General features: G+C 36.5%; 1 protein-coding gene across 2 annotated transcripts in view; it reads right to left on the reverse strand.

Moving 5' to 3' along the window:
* CAHbeta (carbonic anhydrase beta) overlaps positions 1 to 12,914 on the reverse strand; it is a 197,355-nt gene that overhangs the window by 8,208 nt on the left and 176,233 nt on the right. The gene's annotated exons all lie outside the window — the stretch shown is intronic.

Genomic DNA, 12,914 nt, shown 5'->3' on the forward strand with positions numbered 1-12,914 from the left:
GATGTCGATGGTTCATAATCAGGGTCTTCATCCAAAATCGAACAGCTCCTTCGTGATGTATGTAAATGTGCCACTGGTGTATCACCGTCAATCACGCGAAAGTATGTCAAAACCAAAGTTTCTGAAATTACATCGCCTTTTTCACAGCCTTCAATAATCATGTCACTAATGGCGGATGCGAAGTCAATTTCACTTGACGTTTGTTCAGCAGATTTGATCCGATTCCGCTAGATATAGTAACTGACTTGTTCAGTTACAATTGCCAAGACGTTGGCAATATTCATTTGCGGCATTTTACACCTTGACGTAATAAATGAACAACATTTGAGTATACATCAAAACAAGCACCTTGTTACCTCGGCGAGAGCACACTGACAACTGTTCGCGTGTGTTTACAGTCCGAAGCTAGGCATGGGAGAATCGAAGTTGTTGCGCACTTTACCGCATAGATGATAGTACCACACAGGGACTTTATTATGCGTGCAGTATGGCTTATGATGCTTTCTCACTATGCATTTCACATAGATGATTAGTTTTAGAAGGTAGCAAGCTTTGTGAGTTGAGTTCATCGTTTTGTTTTCACCTACTTAACTAATTTCAAAACACAAAATCTCGCAAAATGTGAAAAGTGACAAATCGACATAACTCCTTCAATAAATTTATGTGGAAACTTTTTATTACGGAGTCTTAATCAGCATCATCAGTGCTTTCGATTGATGTATGCACAACGTTCCAACTCGATATCAATTATCCCTTCATTCCCTTGTTAGAGTAGACTAATCCTTTTCAGGTTTCTATTTTAAAATTACAAATGCAGTATTGACCTACTTTTTTTTTATCTGTATCGTTGAGATCTCTCATTTCCGTTTATCACTAATATAGATTTAAAATGTTCGTTATAGGTTTATTTGTACTTTTAGATTACAAAATTATATATTATTTATATGTAAGGAAAGCATTAATATTGTATCAACTTGTTCCAGTATTAACCCTAGGAACACCAAGGTATTTTTGGTTACATGCCTCTGAGGCCCACAGCTTAAAGGTCATTTTTTCTCACGGAAAATAATTTAATTGTCTGATGTGAACTTGGGGTGTCTTAAGACATCATATATTTTTATTCTCTACTATTACTACGTTTCTAAGTACAGTGTTGTCAACTAAATGTGTATAATTGTTTAAGTTACCATTTTTTTATTTCTGCCAGTAACTAAGACTTATTTATTTTATTTGTTTGAAAAAAAAAACTATCAAATAGATCAATAGCAACTTAGTACAGTTAGTATGTGTACAAATGCGGCTTCTAAAAGCATTTTGGTGGTGGTACAGTAAAGTAGGATAGAATGGAGTAGAGTGGGATATACTTCAGTATTCCAGCGAATCCAGGATTCATCTTGCATAATTCCATCCCGGTTATCCTTGGAATGACGAAATTCTTTCAAATTTTATTTCCGCGAAAACATAGACAGTGTGAACACTGGCGCAAATTCCGGGGGATGAGAGGGAAATGCACCACCAATCTTGGACCTGAGGGACAGTCCCTCTCAATAATCTGACGTGAAAAGTCCCTTTTGGGATAAGTGTGATGATATGTGTCCGTCTGCCACAAAGGAATGTGAGATGGAATTGATTTCGCTTGCCTTTTACATTAAAAAAAAAAAAAAAATTGCATTCTGTAGTATTTCAAACTGAACTTCGTGCTGTGGTACGTTTAGTAGTCTCATCAATATTTAATAATTCCACATCCGCTACTTGGGCACAAATTGCAATAAATGTCAGAGGAGAATATGCCCCTCTCCTCATTCTGGAAAATTGTCTCAGCTGTAGGTATGTGCACAAATCCCGGGGAAATGGGGAGATATGTCCCCCAACATTGGAACTGGAGGCTCCCCCATTAATCCGATTTGAAAAGTGCTTTTTGCAGATAAGTGTGATGATTTGTGTCCGACTTCCCTCAAATGAAAGTCAGATGAAATTGATTTCTCTTGGCTTTTCCACTTTAATGAAAATGAAGGTATGCTCTCCGTGTGCTAGGGCCTAGAGGACAGGAGGAAATAAGATTTCACATCAGGTTACGTCACGCACAGTCGCACACCTTCATTTTCATTAAAAAAGGAAAAGCCAAGAGAAATCAATTTCATCTCCCTTTCCTTTGAGGCAGTCGGACACAAATCATTACACTTATCTGCAAAAAGCACTTTTCAAATCGGATTATTGGGGGAGCCTCCAGTTCCAATGTTGGGGGGACATGTCTCCCCATTTCCCCGGGATTTGTGCACGTAGTCAGTAAACGCGCATCTCCCCATTTCCCCGGGATCTTTTTAGTAAACGCGCATTTAATCTATTTGTAATATCAGCCTAGGCATCTACTCATGCTTCGTAAGCAAAGAAAAGAATTTAATTGCTGGAATATTTTTCTCAGTAATCTTAAGGTTACATCTGTTAACTAAAGAGTATATGACGCGTCAGATTTCTGTAACGATTCCTGTAATGCTATTGAGATTAGCATCATTTTGCTCAAATAAGAGTATTGTTGCGTCATACATAATTGATTTTCTTTCTTCATAGTTTTTGGGAAGTCATTATTTATATTATTATAAAACAAGTGTCCAAAATTCTTACGTGGATCATTGTGGATGCCTAATTAGAAACATACCAATTATAAATATGCATGTATTCAGATTTCAGAATGTGTTCACGGCAGTGATTTGTAATACGGATATGTACTACTACTGCTTCATCTAGATCGCCTAATATATAATATACTCTACAACAGGTTCACCTCAGAAATCAGATTAATCTACCGTAATATGAAAATCTTTGAGTTTTACGTCCCACGGTTATGCCGGCTGGGCTAAAGGAGACTGTGATAATGATAAATGAATGAAATGGTGGAACGAAGAAAGTGGGAGGAAAGGGAATGACCCGAATAAACCCACGCACAGGGTGTTTGTCCACTACAAAGTTCACTTTGCGGGAGCATGGTTTGAACTCGGGACCCAATGCAACAGAGGTGAACGCTCTACCACTGAGCCACTGCGACTCCGTACCGTAATATGGGTTTCATCTCCGTTCCCTAGAATAAGTCTCAAATCTGCCCACCTCGCAATGTTGAAGACAACCAGTGGCGCCTTTAGGATTTTGTTTCGAGGGGCTATGCCCAACACAGGGAAGTGGGCAGTTGCCCTCCTGAGTTTGAGAGTTAAATGTATTTTAATTTATGCATAAATTGAAATTTTAATGGCAAGAATTGCAGATCGATAAATCCTATAGGGTATAATACAAACATTTAGGAGTGAATCTAACCTTTTAAAATATTCTATCAATAGAAGAAAAACGAAGTATCCTCTTGGCCTACCTAATTTTCCGAGATAATTATTGCCCCGTTTTGATTTTCTTAAATTCAAACATTTCCTTCTTTTTAAAATAACAAAACGATATTTTTCCTTTGCTATAATAACTAGAGTCCCGTTATGTTGATATCCGCGCAAGTTGGTGTGGAACATCAGTTTCGCTTATCAACTCCTCTTCAGTGTTGCCAGATCTACTGATTTTGCAGGAAATCTCCTGCTTTTTCTACGTTCTACTGATCTACTGCGAAAGAAAATGAAAAGTTAACAATCTCCTGCTTTTTCTTTACTTCGAGAAAAAATATATTACTAATAATATTGAATTTTCAATGTTTCCTCACATAAAAAGACGAAATTTCTCTGTTATAATACACAAAGCTCTTTAGAACATATAGTTATAGAGCTTTATTGTATATAATATGAATCCAAAAAATACAACTGTACGTCATCTTCTATATGCATTATGGTTAGCGTTTTTATGACTTTCTGTAAGATTTACAAATAAGTGTTGTTTAGATTGGGACTTGGGTTGGAAGAGTGACTTAGATCGTTTCTCCACGGTCGTCAGCAAGAAATCGTCTTACGCCACGGTCACGTGTGACTGCACCATGTAGGCCTAGTTACGTTATCGCTACGTACATGAAACCACATTTTCCTACTCCACTCTGCTCTTTCACTACGTTTTACTTCACACATATGTGTATCAAATAATATTAATACTAGGAATGCAATGGATATACCCGATTGCAATGAAATGAGCTGAGCGAGCTTAAACTACGTAATCAGGAAGCGTTTTTCGGTGATTATTCCTCGATGGTACATCGGATTTTTGATTTCGACCTATGTTCTCACTCAGCACGACATACTCTATCAGCGTGCTAAGTTTGGTTGAGATCGGCCAAACGGTCTAGGAGGAAGCGTTTTTCGGTGATTATTCCTCGATGGTACATCGGATTTTTTATTTCGACCTATGTTGTCACTCAGCACGACATACTCTATCAGCGTGCTAAGTTTGGTTGAGATCGGCCAAACGGTCTAGGAGGAAGCGTTTTTCGGTGATTATTCCTCGATGGTACATCGGATTTTTGATTTCGACCTATGTTGTCACTCAGCACGACATACTCTATCAGCGTGCTAAGTTTGGTTGAGATCGGCCAAACGGTCTAGGAGGAAGCGCTTTTCGGTGATTATTCCTCGATGGTACATCGGATTTTTGATTTCGACCTATGTTGTCACTCAGCACGACATACTCTATCAGCGTGCTAAGTTTGGTTGAGATCGGCCAAACGGTCTAGGAGGAAGCGTTTTTCGGTGATTATTCCTCGATGGTACATCGGATTTTTGATTTCGACCTATGTTGTCACTCAGCACGACATACTCTATGAGCGTGCTAAGTTTGGTTGAGATCGGCCAAACGGTCTAGGAGGAGTTCGCGGACAACCAAACGGCTAACCCAAGTATAAGAGCTTCGCTTCGCTCAGCTCAATAAATCGGGACTTTTCCCTTTTATTTGCTCAACGTAGTTAATCGGAAATGAATTCTGGACTGCTTGTTTTGACTACTGCCCCCTTAATAATGGCAAATGTTATTACCCCCCCCCCCCGGATTCACATTCAAACGCCACCACTGTATGTGTCTACTGCTTTCTCCTGTTTTTTTATCTTCGAATCTCCTGCTTTTCCAACTGACTCGTCTGGCAGCCCTGCTCCTCTTAGTTTTAGTGTTACTGATGACGGCCGACTTGAATTACAACTGACAACGGTTGAAAGTAAGGTAGGCGAAACGGAAGAAAGGAACATCAAGAAAAAGAAACGTAGAAAGGTAGAAAGGACGAAAGAAAGAGAAAGAGGACGCAATTCTTACATAGGATGAAATTTGACAAATACAGTATTATTTCAGAACAAAGAGCATAAGAAAATAGAAAGTCAATGAAATTTTTAGAAATGCTAAGAAGGATTATTGATTATCGTTGTAAATGGAATGCGAAAAACTAACAAATTTATTTCTGGGGAAGCTTGAGCCCAATAGCACCCTAAATACCCCACTGAAGACAACTCTGCTCCACTGACCCTCCACAGCATTGTTTTTGAATTTCATAAATATTTTGAACTATATATATAATTACTTACCCGTCCCCCCAATGTTGAAGACAGATTTGCGCCGATGAGTGTGAGGGACGTTCATTGGACACTATAGGGAATGTCACCAGAGAAGCAGTGTTGTCAACCCAACGTAAATTACAATTTCTCTAGTAGCAAAACGTCAGGTTTTTACACCTATGGAATGAATCTGTAAAACGTAAGCAAACAAGCTACAACTTGTCTGTCAGTTTTCTAAATAACACCGCTACAGCATCAAGAATATTAGAAAGGATTCACTACAACAAACGCACTACTGTTTCCATTTGTTCCATTTGCATTATCAAATAAAATGTCCAAATCACTGTCTTTTGCATCAAAATCTGACAGAGGTATTTGTACCTTGCTATATTCGAGCTCAATACCTTCTATGTTAGATTCATTTAAAAGTTCTTCAAGTTCTTTTTCAATTGAACTTTGGCGAAGAGCACGATTTGCCATTGTTCCAATGCTTCCCACGTACAGTCACAGTCACAGAATAACGAACTGACAATTTCCTATGAAATATGCGTCATCAGTCAGTGTTGCATGCTGTTGCTTGTAGATTCTATGATTAAAAATACTCGATAGCACCAGAGGTGCAGCAGCATAGTAGCACAGTTCTTTCCCATCACTATTGAAGCTTGATTCTCTCTCTTTCTTTACTTGATAAAAGGAAAGTGTACTGTAAGGTTTTCTCTTATTTTCAAGACTGTATAATAACGCGAAAACTAAACTCCTATAATAATAATAATAATAATAATAATAATAATAATAATAATAATAATAATAATAATAATAATAATAATAATAATAATAATAATAATAATAATGTTTGGTATATGTGATTGCTGCACTATAGTTGGAGGACTACTGTTAAATTATAAACAGAACTGTATTTCCATAGAGGTTCATCCACGCATACACGAGTTAAATAAATAATTATCGTATTTAATTTATTAAATATATAATACGTTAAGTAACAGATATAAAACCAATTTAAGAAATATATGAATATTAATTGTAGAACAATAAAATTAATTAAATATATAACTTGAATCTATTTATTGTTTTACTTGATCGTTTGTTTGTTTGTTTTATAATTGAAACACGAAATAGATGTGATAAGTACACATTGTCTAACATTACCGCTCTTGATTGCCGAATAAACATGTACGCTGATTGTTCTTGATAACCAATTGTTGTATTGCAATGTGCATAATCAGAAATTACATTGCTTGTCTACATTGAAATGTTAATTTTACGCACTACACAAAGCCACCCGCGCATTGTGCACCTTCTCTGCTTACTACTGTTCCTCGCGACGAACCCTCTTCCCTCGGCGAGGACACTTCTCCCCTTCCTTTTGGATTGAAAGATGGAAACTGCGACTGTTTAAAAAAATGCATTCCAATGTCATCTTTCGGCAAAGAAAACACACTATTTTGGAAGGGAAATAAAATACTAACAAATAATAATGTCACCAACTTCATCAAAATAAATATGAAAGTCAGGATATTTTAAATTCGTGACAGAGATATTTCAGGAGCTGCTCATTTTCTTCGAAATCGGTGTCCGGACAAAAAAATGAAATCTTTAAGTTTTACGTCCCACGATTATGCCGACTAGGCTAAAGGAGAGGGGATGATGAGAAATAAATGAAACAGTGGAATAAAGTGGGAGGAAACGGGAGAACCCCAAGAAAACCCAAGCACACGGTGTTTGTCCACCACAAAGCTTACTTGGCGCGAGCTGGGATCCAACCAAGAACCCCATGCACCAGAGGTGAACGCTCTACTACTGAGCCACAGCGGCCTCTCCTCATAAAATCGGAACGGTGGTAAGTGACATACTGGAGTAACGGTATCTCTTGCAGAAAAATGCGAGTTATAAATCAATTAAAGAAACAAAGTGTCAGGTTTTATTTTTGTCGTTACAGAAGCAAGCTTAAAAGTGAATGAAAGATTGTGAAAGTAATTTTCAAATAACAAAATCAAGAAATCCTTTTTCCTTTTTCGAGTATAGCGAAAAGATGACCAAAAATAAAAATAAATAGAAAGTGGTGCAAAATAGTGTCAGAGGAGGTGATTGAATTTGTTTGAAAGTTTATTAAATGTAACTTTTAACTGTCGTTCATAGAAATTCTGAAAAATTAGTTTAACGAAAAACTAGAAATTCTGAAAATGGCAAGACAACTGCTGAATTAAATTTATCTAAGGAAGTTAAGGAGAAACAGCTTGAGTACACGCGTCATTTTACATTATCTTCGTATGATAAGTTTAATTGGTTTTATGGTAGCTATAACTTGTCTAAAATATTTGGTGGCCGTGTTTGTTATTCAGCAATGTAAATAGGTAAGAAATTGATTTATAGCAATATTATTAGCAAACTACCATATTTTCATGCAATATTATTATTTTTTGTTAATTGGTTGGTTCGATAGAAGTATCTCTTTGCAGCACCCAGGCTACATGAGACATATCCGACATTTAGGTTCAGTAGTGATTTTGTATTACACCATTTGTTTCAGAACTCGTTTGCGAAAAATAAAATCAGTTGTAGCTTACACACAAAAATACCTGTTCAATTACTTTCACGAGTTCCTCCTTACGAGACGACATCGTACCTAAATTCAGAACCGGTTCCGGAACCGGATCTCAGGAACTGGTTCCCGACCTGGATCCGAAAACCCGGTTTCGGAACCGGATCTTCTAGAACCAAATCCATTCAGATCCGAAAACCGGTTAGGCCATCCCTAGTATATATAAAGGTGTGGATATCCATTTCAACAACGAAGAAAATTCTAAATAAAATATCGGCACGAATTATTGCTTTCGATAGGTTATGAAGTTCCTTTTTCAAAAATTTGAAGTCTCTAGGTTGAAAGTTGTAAGAGAAATCGTGAATTTTCGTGAAAGGTAAAAAATACATGGGAGAGATACGAAGACTGTAGTGCCATCTATCGGCAAAACTTGTCCCTTTAAACCAACCTTAATTGGCTCTAATTGGCTGAGGGATATAACGTGATATGATCAAATAGGTCGATATCCTCTCGATTTTGACAGAGGTACCTCGACTCACTCCTGAATTTTAGGAGGGGTACATAGGACCACACCCTGAAATTTTCGACAATTGCCAAATTTAAAAGTTTGGTATGGTAATATAGGACCTGAGTATGTACAGTCCATGGCAAAAGACCTGCAGCATGAGCATATAAGTTTATTGTGAAACGACGAAGTCTCTTGCTCCAAAATAAGTGCGCAGGGGAGGACGCCGAGGTTTCTCCTGGCGTGATTCGTGCCACTTAGGCGTTATGTTGATTCTCTGCGCTGTTAGACGTAGTTTCGCAATAAACTTACATGCTCATGTTGCAGATTTCTTGCTGCGGACTGTATCTCTGTAAGCTTAATGAGTTACATCTTGTTCCCTTTCATTAGTAAAAATGGCCAAAAAATTCAAATTTTGGAGATTTTGACCTAATTTATCTTCTTATATCTTATATCTTATATGATTACATGGTTGAGTATACGGTTCCATTCCCTTTCATAGAACATAGATACATTGACGTACCCATCTAACAATTTGGGAACGGTACATTGGCTCACCCTTGAAATTGGAAATTGTGGAAAACAAAATTTCGTAAATGTTCTGTGGGATCAAATATTTTTTGTAAACTTGGGTGGTCAATCTCGTTCTCTTTTATTGACAAAATTGCCAACCATTCAAAATTTGTAGGTTTTTGAATTATTTCTCTTCTTTGATGAGAGTTAATCACATTATATAGTTTTATAACTGGTTATAGGGGTTCTTTCTCTTTTATAAGATATGAGTATATTAATGCATCCCTCTAAATCTAAAATTTTTGGAGGGGTACATTGGCCCACCCTTAAATTTGGAAAATGTGAAGAAACAAAATTTGGCAAATGTTGTCTCGGCCCACCCTTTTATAGGTAAAAAACGTAAAAAATCAAATTTTGGAGGTTTTGGCATACTATATCACGTTTGATGAGGCTTTAGTGAATTATATGATTACATTGATGAGTACAAGGGTCAATACTCCTCATTCGATTTGAGTACACTGATGCTTTTCTTTTGAAATTTAGGAGAGGCACATTGGCTCACTTCTTATTTGGGAATTGTTAAAAATATATATTGGTACAGTTCTCTAGGACTTGAATATATATTCCTGTAAATTTGCTTGGTCCTGTTTGTCTCCTCCTATGAGTATAAAATTATCAAAAGTAACACTTTACATTTGGCGGGAATTTTAAGGTTTGGTGGGAAAATTGAATTAGCATGAGGCGCGAATTTTGAATGTTGTACTTACTGTTTACTACGATAGATCGTAACATATGATCATATGGATGAATACAAGTCCCACAGTCTTTCATTGGACATAAGTACTTTAAGACACTTTTCGTTAATTTTGGGAGGAGTACCTTTCCTCCACTATTAAATTTTGGAATTGTCAAGAAATTAAAAATGGTAATTCTTCTCTAGGACTATGCTATATACATTTTGTAAATTTAGCTGGTCTAATTTATATTCTTTAATGGGTAAAGCGGGAAAAATGAAATAGCATGAGGCGCGAATTTTGAATGTTGTACTTACTGTTTACTGCGATAGATCGTAACATATGATCATATGCATGAATATAAAGTCGCATTGTCTTTCTTTGAACATAAGTACCTCGAGACACTCTTCTTAAATTTCAGGAGAAGTACCTTTGGCCCACCCTTAAATTTTGGACTTGTCAAAAAATAAAAATTCGTAATTGTTCTTTAGGACACAGCTATATATATTTTGTAAATTTTGAAGAAATTTTGGACTTGTCAAAAAATTCATAATTTATTTCTAGGAATTAGCTATATACATTTTGTAAATTTGGAAGGTCTAATGTATATCATTTTATGGGTAAAAATATTGCCAAAATTCAAATTTAAGGATTTTGATGTAATGTATTAACACTTTTCATGTTACACACAATACACATTATTAGGTCATTACTTCAATCTGATTGGTTTATCTCAGCCTCTGATTTACAAAGTCACACTTTGAACCAGGATTGAAGTTTAGTTGAAGAAAAGTCAGCAGCAGCGAGACTATATGAGACGTGGACCTACTGATTAATGTGGAATCCGAAATACATAAGCTCCCGCCGGGAATCGAATTCGAGTCTCGCACGCCAAAGGAGCGTAGCTAACCTCTTAGCCATGGAGGAGCTCTTGTAGTCAAAGGTTATTCGTGTAAATTTATTTTTGGTACAATTTCATTAGTTCATCACAGCCTCTGATTAACTTCAAATTTTGGATTTGAAATTGAAATTTAAGGTATGAAGCCCATAACCAAGTATTAAAATGATTGATATACAATAACGATTGTTTTAGAAATTACTTATACAAAGTACTATTTTAAATTATTTGAAATAACACTTTTTTACACTTTGAACCTTAGGGTTTGTAGTAGGGATGGCCAAAAATTTTCGGATCGGGATATCCCGGATCCGGATCTTGCCGGATCCGGACCTAGATCCGGATCTCGGATCTGAATCCGAAATTCGGATCTCAGATCTGGATCCGGATCTCGGATCTGAATCCAAAATTCGAATCTCAGATCTTGATTCCTATCCAAACCTGCATCTGAAATTGTGATGATAAAATTGAATATTTAAAATTCGTTAAAACAATTTTTTTAAGGATACACTGATATAGTAGGTTGCTGTGCTTTTAAATGTGGGGGCGCGGTGGCACAGTGGTAGAGCGTTCACCTCTGGTGCTTGGGGTACCGGGTTCGATCCCAGCCCCCGCCAAGTGAACTTTGTGGTGGACAAACACCGTGCTCGTGGGTTTTCTCGGGGTTCTCCCGTTTCCTCCCACTTTCTTCATTCCACCATTTTACTCATCTCTCATAATCACCGTCTCTTTTAGCCTAACCGGCATAACTGTGGGACGTAAAACTGAAAGATTTTTTTTTTGCTTATAAATGTTTCCATAACACGTTTGTGTTACCTTTGTTCCTTATTTTATTTTAACCTTGCAATATTTACATGTTGCACTTTCTGTCGAAGTCTCTTTACTAAAATGTTTCCCAGTTTGATTTCTTCTCATTTCAGAGTATAGTGAACTGTCTGAAAACTGATGTAAATGGTAACAAATTCTTCTGTTTAGCCTCATCTTCGAAACTTAATGTTAGCTTCACATTGAAAATATTTATTTTATTCTTAAAAAATAAACTTTCTTCTTTTCTCATATACAAATGATACATCTTTTATATAAGACCCTTCTAATCGCAGGGATAGTAGACAAAACAAACTCTTTATTAATAGTAGCTTCTGACTCACGAGTCCAACCACCAACAAATGTAATAATGAATATCTTTCATTTCGAAGGTATATACAACAAAAAATATAGACTGGTTGGCGTGGAACAACAGTAGATTTTTAAACATACACACGAGAATTTCAGAAGAGTGATTTGGTTGTGTTCGTTGTATGACTTTGTTACCTAACTAATGGCTTGCCATTCTGAGGTCAGGAGTTTGTTGAAGGAGTAAATATAAGAGATTTGTTATTTTTTCTTCACCCTCCTGGCTTCTTTAATCATACATTGCAGGAAGTAACCAAAACATATCCATGCATCGTATCATTGAAGCGTTTTGTGTTTTGTATATTAAAGTGTTCAAAAATATTCAACATATTCGCATTTGTTCATGTGATCTCAGGTTCAATTCTCGGTGGGAACATACATGAGAAAATTGAAAGCTGAAACAATATGAAAATAGTATATAAAAGTCAGGAAATTGATATTAAAACTTTAGCTATCTATTGGGACTGTAAGGCTGTAGTTAAGTTAACCCACACGTTTCGTGAAGATTTATTAAGTCGTTATAGTTTATTTACTATAAGCTACTAGATACATCCTCAGAGGCCATTTTACACTGTAGTAATCAACAGATGAAAACATTGGAAAAGAAATGAAAGGAAGGTCTCCAGAGCCTTAGATCAAGGTATTAACCTAGCATTTGCCCAGTATAACTGAGGAACAACCCTGGAAAATCCTCAGTCAGGATGGCTGGTCTCCGAATTCGAACCCGGTATTATCCAATTGCGAAGCAAGAATCCTTACTAGTAGCCTGAGCTCGCTCCGTATTATTATTATTATTATTTAATTAACGTAATGTTTTAAAATTAGTGCAAATTAAACCGTACTTTCCTTATTGCTGATGCTATAGTTAATAAGCCTACATGAGACATCAGTCCCCCATTAAGAAAGAATACTAGAACTGGAATTCAGGAAGCGGGGGTGAAGAGATTAATAAGGATGAGGAAACTATGTACGATGCAAAAACTGAGTAATTATGACTTCGTCACAGATATATTCACTTACATACGTCAATTAATATTTCTCTGATACAGTGAGTGCACTCTTACTTTCTATAGTGGCAGGAA

This window comes from Thermobia domestica, chromosome 8 (assembly GCF_964235325.1).
Source record: "Thermobia domestica chromosome 8, izTheDome1.hap1.1, whole genome shotgun sequence".
Classification (NCBI taxonomy): domain Eukaryota; kingdom Metazoa; phylum Arthropoda; class Insecta; order Zygentoma; family Lepismatidae; genus Thermobia; species Thermobia domestica.